Source organism: Heteronotia binoei, chromosome 5 (genome assembly GCF_032191835.1).
Source record: "Heteronotia binoei isolate CCM8104 ecotype False Entrance Well chromosome 5, APGP_CSIRO_Hbin_v1, whole genome shotgun sequence".
In the NCBI taxonomy this organism is placed as follows: Eukaryota; Metazoa; Chordata; class Lepidosauria; order Squamata; family Gekkonidae; genus Heteronotia; species Heteronotia binoei.
This window is the reverse complement of record NC_083227.1, coordinates 3,489,846-3,496,742: the sequence shown is the minus strand read 5'-3', so window position 1 is coordinate 3,496,742 and position 6,897 is coordinate 3,489,846.

Here is a 6,897-nt window from a genome sequence, read left to right as displayed (position 1 = left end):
CCCCATCACCGCTGAAAGGAGGAACCGCGCAGCCGACGGAAGAGAGTGCTGAGCAGGCTCTGGCCGAGCGGCACCAACGCAGTGTAGAGGCGTTCTCCCTGAGCAGTGCTGAGGCCCTGCTCGGCTGCCCTTGCCGTTAAGGTGAGAGCACTCGAACGGGGTGCCTTCTTTTCCTTGTGTGGGAAGCCTGCATCAGAGAAGCCTCCTCCCAACGCCCTGCCTGATTGCTCTCGCTTTGAACGCCCCCTCTCCACTCGCATTGTCCCTCAGGTTAATGTTTTCTTGGCTCAGAGGAACTCCCCCAATCCCTCAGAGCCCAGAAACAGCGGAGCTTCCCTTCCCCAGCATCCTCCGAGGACGCTGGGGAAGCGAAGCTCCAAGTGCCAGCGCAATGACGTCACCTCTGAGTGACAGCGTCACGACGGGTGCACACAAAATCTTTTCTTCTGGGGGGGGTGCACATTGGGATTCTGCCTCGCGCAGCAGAACCCCACATGCCAGGCCTACTCTTGCTTCAAATATCAGAGTACCCGAGCGAGGTCCTTCAAGACCAGGGGCCTTGTCCGAGCGGGGCTTCCTCATGTGGTGAAGAAGGGACACCACTCTGGTGAGAGAAGCCAGCCAGGGCATCCAGGCCTGTAGCTACGGGGGGGGGGCCCTGGGGGAGGGCACGGCCAATCTATCAACCCCCCCCTTCCCTCTGTACGGCCCAGCCATTGGAGGGCCACCAGAGCTGCTCCTGCTCAGCGGAGGTGGCTTTGCATGGAGGTTTCCTCAGGAGAAGCCCTCCATGCGTGAGTGGAGTTTGCACGGAGGTTTCCTCAAAAGGAGCCCTCCAAGCTTGAGTGGAGATTGCACGGAGGTTTCCTCAAAAGGAGAACTCCATGAGGGAGTGGAGTTAGCAAGAAGTTTCCCTCAAAAGGAGCCCTCCATCCTTGAGTGGAGTTTGCATGGAGGTTTCCTCAAAAGGAGACTTCCATGAGGGAGTGGAGTTTGCAAAGAGGTTTCCTCAAGAGGAGCCCTGCATGGGGGAGTGGAGTTTGCACAGAGGTTTCCTCAAGAGGAGCGCTCCATGCTTGAGTGGAGATTGCACGGAGGTTTCCTCAAAAGGAGACCTCCATGAGGCAGTGGAGTTTGCAAGAAGGTTTCCTCAACAGGAGCCCTCCATGCTTGAGTGGAGATTGCACGGAGGTTTCCTCAAAAGGAGACCTCCATGAGGGAGTGGAGATTGCACGGAGGTTTCCTCAAAAGGAGAACTCCATGAGGGAGTGGAGTTTGCAAGAAGGTTTCCTCAAAAGGAGCCCTCCATCCTTGAGTGGAGTTTGCATGGAGGTTTCCTCAAAAGGAGCCCTCCATGCTTGAGTGGAAATTGCACGGAGGTTTCCTCAAAAGGAGACCTCCATGAGGGAGTGGAGTTAGCAAGAAGGTTTCCTCAAAAGGAGCCCTCCATCCTTGAGTGGAGTTTGCATGGAGGTTTCCTCAAAAGGAGCCCTCCATGCTTGAGTGGAAATTGCACGGAGGTTTCCTCAAAAGGAGACCTCCATGAGAGAGTGGAGTTAGCAAGAAGTTTCCCTCAAAAGGAGCCCTCCATCCTTGAGTGGAGTTTGCATGGAGGTTTCCTCAAAAGGAGACTTCCATGAGGGAGTGGAGTTTGCAAAGAGGTTTCCTCAAGAGGAGCCCTGCATGGGGGAGTGGAGTTTGCACAGAGGTTTCCTCAAGAGGAGCGCTCCATGCTTGAGTGGAGATTGCACGGAGGTTTCCTCAAAAGGAGACCTCCATGAGGCAGTGGAGTTTGCAAGAAGGTTTCCTCAACAGGAGCCCTCCATGCTTGAGTGGAGATTGCACGGAGGTTTCCTCAAAAGGAGACCTCCATGAGGGAGTGGAGATTGCACGGAGGTTTCCTCAAAAGGAGACCTCCATGAGGCAGTGGAGTTTGCAAGAAGGTTTCCTCAAAAGGAGCCCTCCATGCTTGAGTGGAGATTGCACGGAGGTTTCCTCAAAAGGAGACTTCCATGAGGGAGTGGAGTTTGCACAGAGGGTTCTTCAAGAGGAGCTCTCCGTGCAAACGGGGCCAGCGGGAGGAGAGAGTGCCCTGCCCATCTTCTCTCCTTTTTGAGGCTAGAGGCGCCAGGCGGGGCATCAGTGTTGCTTCTCCTAGCCCACCTTCCCATATGGGAAGCTTGGCTTGGAAAAGCCAGCCTGATGCCCCACCCAGCTGCTCTCGCCTCGGACGAGCGAGCAGATGGGTGGGGTGCCCTCTTCTCCGAGCCCGGTTTCCACACAAGGGAAGCCGAACTAGGAGAAGCTGCCCCGATGCCCCACCCGGCTGCTCTCTCTTCAAAGGGGAGAGGCCCGAGCGGGGCCCCCGCTTCTTGTCGTGAGGAAAGCCGAGCTTGGATGAGGTGCCCTGGCAGCCTGCCCAGCAGCTTTCGCCATGCGAGAGCAACCACACGGGTCTCTGGGGTGCCTAGTCCGAGCTGGGCGTCCCTCGCGACAAGAAGAGGAGGCCCCACTCTGGTGCTCTCCCCTTCGAAGCGAGGACAATTGGGTGTGGCGTTGGGGGGAGGCTTCTCTGATCCCGGCTTCCGACCCAAGGACAAGAAGGGCCCCCCGTCAACTGCTCTCTCCTTCAAGGGGAGAGCAGCCAGCAGGGGCATCAGCATGGCTCAGCGGAGGCCTCCACCTGCAGAGGCCCGCCTGGTCCAGAGGCCCCCCAGCTGTCCCTTCACGCCGCTGCGCCGGTCCTCCTCCAGCGGTGTGGGGCTTGGCGGACAGGGGGTGGCATGCCGTTGCCAGCGGGGGGTTCACCGAGGCTCCAGCGCTGTGTCTCCTCCCAACCTTCCCTCCCAACCAACCTCCCCTTGTACTCCCTTCTTCCTTCCCACCTCCCTCCTCATCTCCAACCCGTCCTATCCACGCAAACTCACTCCTCCTACCTTATTTGCCTCTCTCCCTCCCAATCTCCATCCTATCCTACCTCCATCTTCCTTTTCACCCTCATCGGTAGGAAGTGAGTGGGGAGTGGGAGCCTGGGGAGGAGGGTGGGATGGAAGAAGGGGTGGGGTGGAAGAAGTGGTGGGAGAGTGGGAGGGAGGGAGGATATAGGGATTTCATGGGTAGGGAAAATCCCCCTCGCTTCACTTAAGTGGCGCCACTTTAGATCTTCTTCTGCCGCAGATCTTTTTGACTGTGTTCCACAGCCGGACATGCCATGGCTTCTTCTGCACCTGCAAATAATAATATACTATGAATATAAACTGTGTGACACTATCTGAAATGTCAGGGAGATGGGGGTGGGAGAGGTTTTGTTTCCATCTACTTATTGGCTAGGAGTCCTGAAAAAAGTACAGCAGCAGCAGCAATATAGCCTTCTGGTTGTTGTAAAACAGGGGTGTCAAACATGCAGTTTGAGGGCCAAATCCTATCAGGCCCCCGAGCAACTGGCTGTCATCTACTTCCTTCTCCCTCTCTCTTGCTTCCTTCTGCATTACAGCTTGCTTTGTCAGGCTCCCTCAATTGCACAGGAGCTACAGCGCGAAGCCTCTATTTTCTCCATTGGCTGAGGCTCCTCCCTTGTGGAGGAATGGCTTGTTTTGCCAGGCTCTCTCAACTGCACAGCAGAGCTACTGAGCCAAACGTCTCTTCCTATTGACTTCCCCACCCAGTCCCCTGGGGAAGGAAGGAAATACCCAGAGCTTCCTTTGCCCAGTTCCCTGGATCCCATGGGAGAAATACAAAGAAAGCACCTTTAAGACCAATGAGTGCTAATGTTTTAAGCGTGTGTTAAGTTTTTTTAAAAATCTATTTGTGTTTGTCTGTGTTCTTTATAAAATCTATATCTCTGCTACCTAATCTTAAATAGGTCCACACGTGGCCCAGCCTGACATAGCTTGGCCCAACCAGACATGGCCTGGCCCAACAAGCTCTCTTTCGTGTCAGATCCGGCCCCCATAACAAATGAGTGCGACACCCCGTTCGATAACAATCCCCATGAGGTCTCTACCACTGAGCAAAGTTTATGCTTTCCCTGGAAACTAGATCACAAGGAAAGGGAGGAATGTGAGGAACAAACCCACCTAAGACCACAATATTTTAGGATCTCAGAGACAGCTGAGAAAAGTAACAGATTTCAATGAAAGATTACATATTTTTGTCAGGATCAGCCTTCCAGCCTTCCGATGTCGGTAAAATGAGTACCCAGCTTGCTGGGGGGGGGGGCGGGGGGAGTCCAGATGACTAGGGAAAGCAATGGAAAACCACCCCGTAAAAAGTCTTCCATGAAAACGTTGTGATGCGACGTCACCCCAGAGTCGGAAACGACCTGTGCTTGCACAGGGAACCTTTCCTTTCCCCACAAGTTCACCTTTGTGTTCTTTCAGAACTCTTGGATGTCTGCCATCTGGGCCTGGTGACTTATCAGTTTTTAAATTGTCTATCAGTCACAGGACCTTCTCTCTCGTCACCTCAATCTCACTCAGGTCTTTCAACATCCTTCCCAAAACCAGTGGTTCTGGAGTGGGCAAACACTTCTCATCTTCCACAGTGAAGACGGAGGCAAAGAATGCATTCAGATTCTCAGCCATTTCCCTATTGTCCTTCAGTAACCTTTTTACCCCTTGGTCATCAAAAGGCCCCAGTGCCTCCCTAGCTCCTTTCCTGCTTCTAATGTCCTTGCACTCACCAGGGGAGGGAGGGTCTCAAGGTCGCCCAGGTTGGATGGAGCAGCGTGTATGGCCTGCCTGCCTGTCAAGGCCTGCTGAGATGAGGTCTGCAACAGAAGGAGGCAGTGGTTGAGGCAGGAGCTCTCTCTGGGGAGTGAGGGGGATGTCCGCCTTGCTACTAGGGCCCTACAGCAGCTAAACCCACTGGACTGCCAATGGTGCTGCCCAGCAGCAGAACCCAGTGCATTCGTGGAACATCCCCAGCCCAGCAAGGCCGCTGTCAGGTGCTGCAGACTCCCCATCCAGGCAGGGGGAGGGGGGGGGTCAAGCAGAGCCCTGTCAACAGAGGGCTGCCCCAAGAGTGCAAATACAAAGGCTTCTGTGCAAGAATTGATGTCAGGGAAGATACAGCATACACTTTCCGTGTGCACTTATGTATAATAAAATATGAAATAAATTCATTTTGATTCCATATATATTGTATGGGCTCTGGCTGTGTGTTAGTCATTAGTCCCTACCCCTCCACTATATATAAGGCCAGAGCCCATGCAATTCAAGCAAATGGACGGCACCCCAATATATATATATTCTATGTTTTTCTCTTTTGTTATTTTTCTCCAATATTATTGATTTAATTTACTTTAATGTTTCAATTCATACCCCACCCTATCCCACAAGCAGGCTCTGGGCAGCTTACAACATTAAGAAACCTTGCAAAACATCAAGCAAACTACATCCAAACTACATATTGCTCTATACAAAAATGTAGTTGTTCACAACGCAGGTCCCAACAAAAATCATACAAGTAATATAACACAACACCAGGGCTTTTTTTGGAGCAGGAACGCAGTTCTGGCTGGCTTGGTATCAGGGGGTGTGGCCTAATATGCTAATGAGTCGTCCAAAGGAAGGAAGGAAGGCATTTGGTGTGTGTTCCCTTTGGCCAGAACTCCCTTTGGAGTTCAATTATGCTTGTCACAACCTTTCTCCTGGCTCCACCCCATGTCTCCTGGCTCCAGCCCCAAAGTCTCCTGGCTCCACCCCCAAAGTCCCCGGATATTTTTTGAATTGGACTTGGCAACCCTATGCGGGGGGCGGGCAGAGGATGTAGAACAAAACCCAGGGCTGGAAGCCATTTTCATTCCAATCTCAACAGATGTGGGGAAATGGCAGAGCTCCTCCACTTTCCCTGCTCTTTCCTCCAAAAGTGGCAAGCCTGGAAGCACCCGGGTGAGTCTGCCCATCAGCCACAACAGCCAACCGCAGCAGGCATTGCTTCTCTTTGGCCTTCACTTCTGGCAGGAAACGACACATTACCAAAGAACTGCCAAGTAATTGAAGGGCAACTCCCAAGCAAATGTGCCATTGAGCAAGCCTGGCAAAGCAAGCTGTGATGCAGGACGCAAGAGAGGGGAGGAGGAAGCAGCCCATTAAATAGTAGGCCCCTCCTAATCCCTGGATGAGGAGAGCGGGCAGCCAGCCAGCCAGCCGGCTTTGCCACACCCCCAGCAGCCCTCATTAACCCCTGGGGAAACCCGCACCACCCTTTCTCCAATTCTTATGATATTTTGCGTGGTGGGTGATTTGCAGGCCTTTTGACAGGGGGGGAGGGGTGGACAGCCCAGGGGAGCCCCAGATGAGTGAGGCCTGCTTGGACTGGCTGGATCTCTAGCCAGCCCAAGCAGGTCTCACTTGCCCAGGGCTCTCCTTTCTTGCATCAGGTTCCTTTTGGCTGCGGGGGGGGGGGCAGCATATGCTAATGAGCTCCGCCACCTATTTTTCTACAAAACGACCCAACCATGGCATGGCCGGTGGGTAGGAGTAGGCCAGGTAGGTGGCCGCCTAGGGCGTCCGCTTCCCATCTCTTCCTGACGGGAGGCTTCCGGGCAGATGCCAAGACTGCCGCCTCGTCCTGGAGGTCTACATACAAATATCTAGCCCAACCCCCTGCACAATGCAGGAAACTCACAAAGGTAGGTGGGGAGGAAGAGGGGGAACCCTCAGAAAGGTTCAGGAGCTGCTCTCCTGTGAGCTCCTGCTGACTTTGTTCAGTTTCCAAGATCTAAAGACCAGGCTAGCCTGGACTATCCAGCCCGGGGCACTTGGAGCTTTGCGTTCTGTATCATTTATTCACTTCATGTGTGTCCCACTTTTCTCCCCAGCGGGGATCCCAAGTGGCTCACAACGTTATCGCCTCCATTTTATCCTCCCACAAACCCTGTGAGGCAGGTGAGTT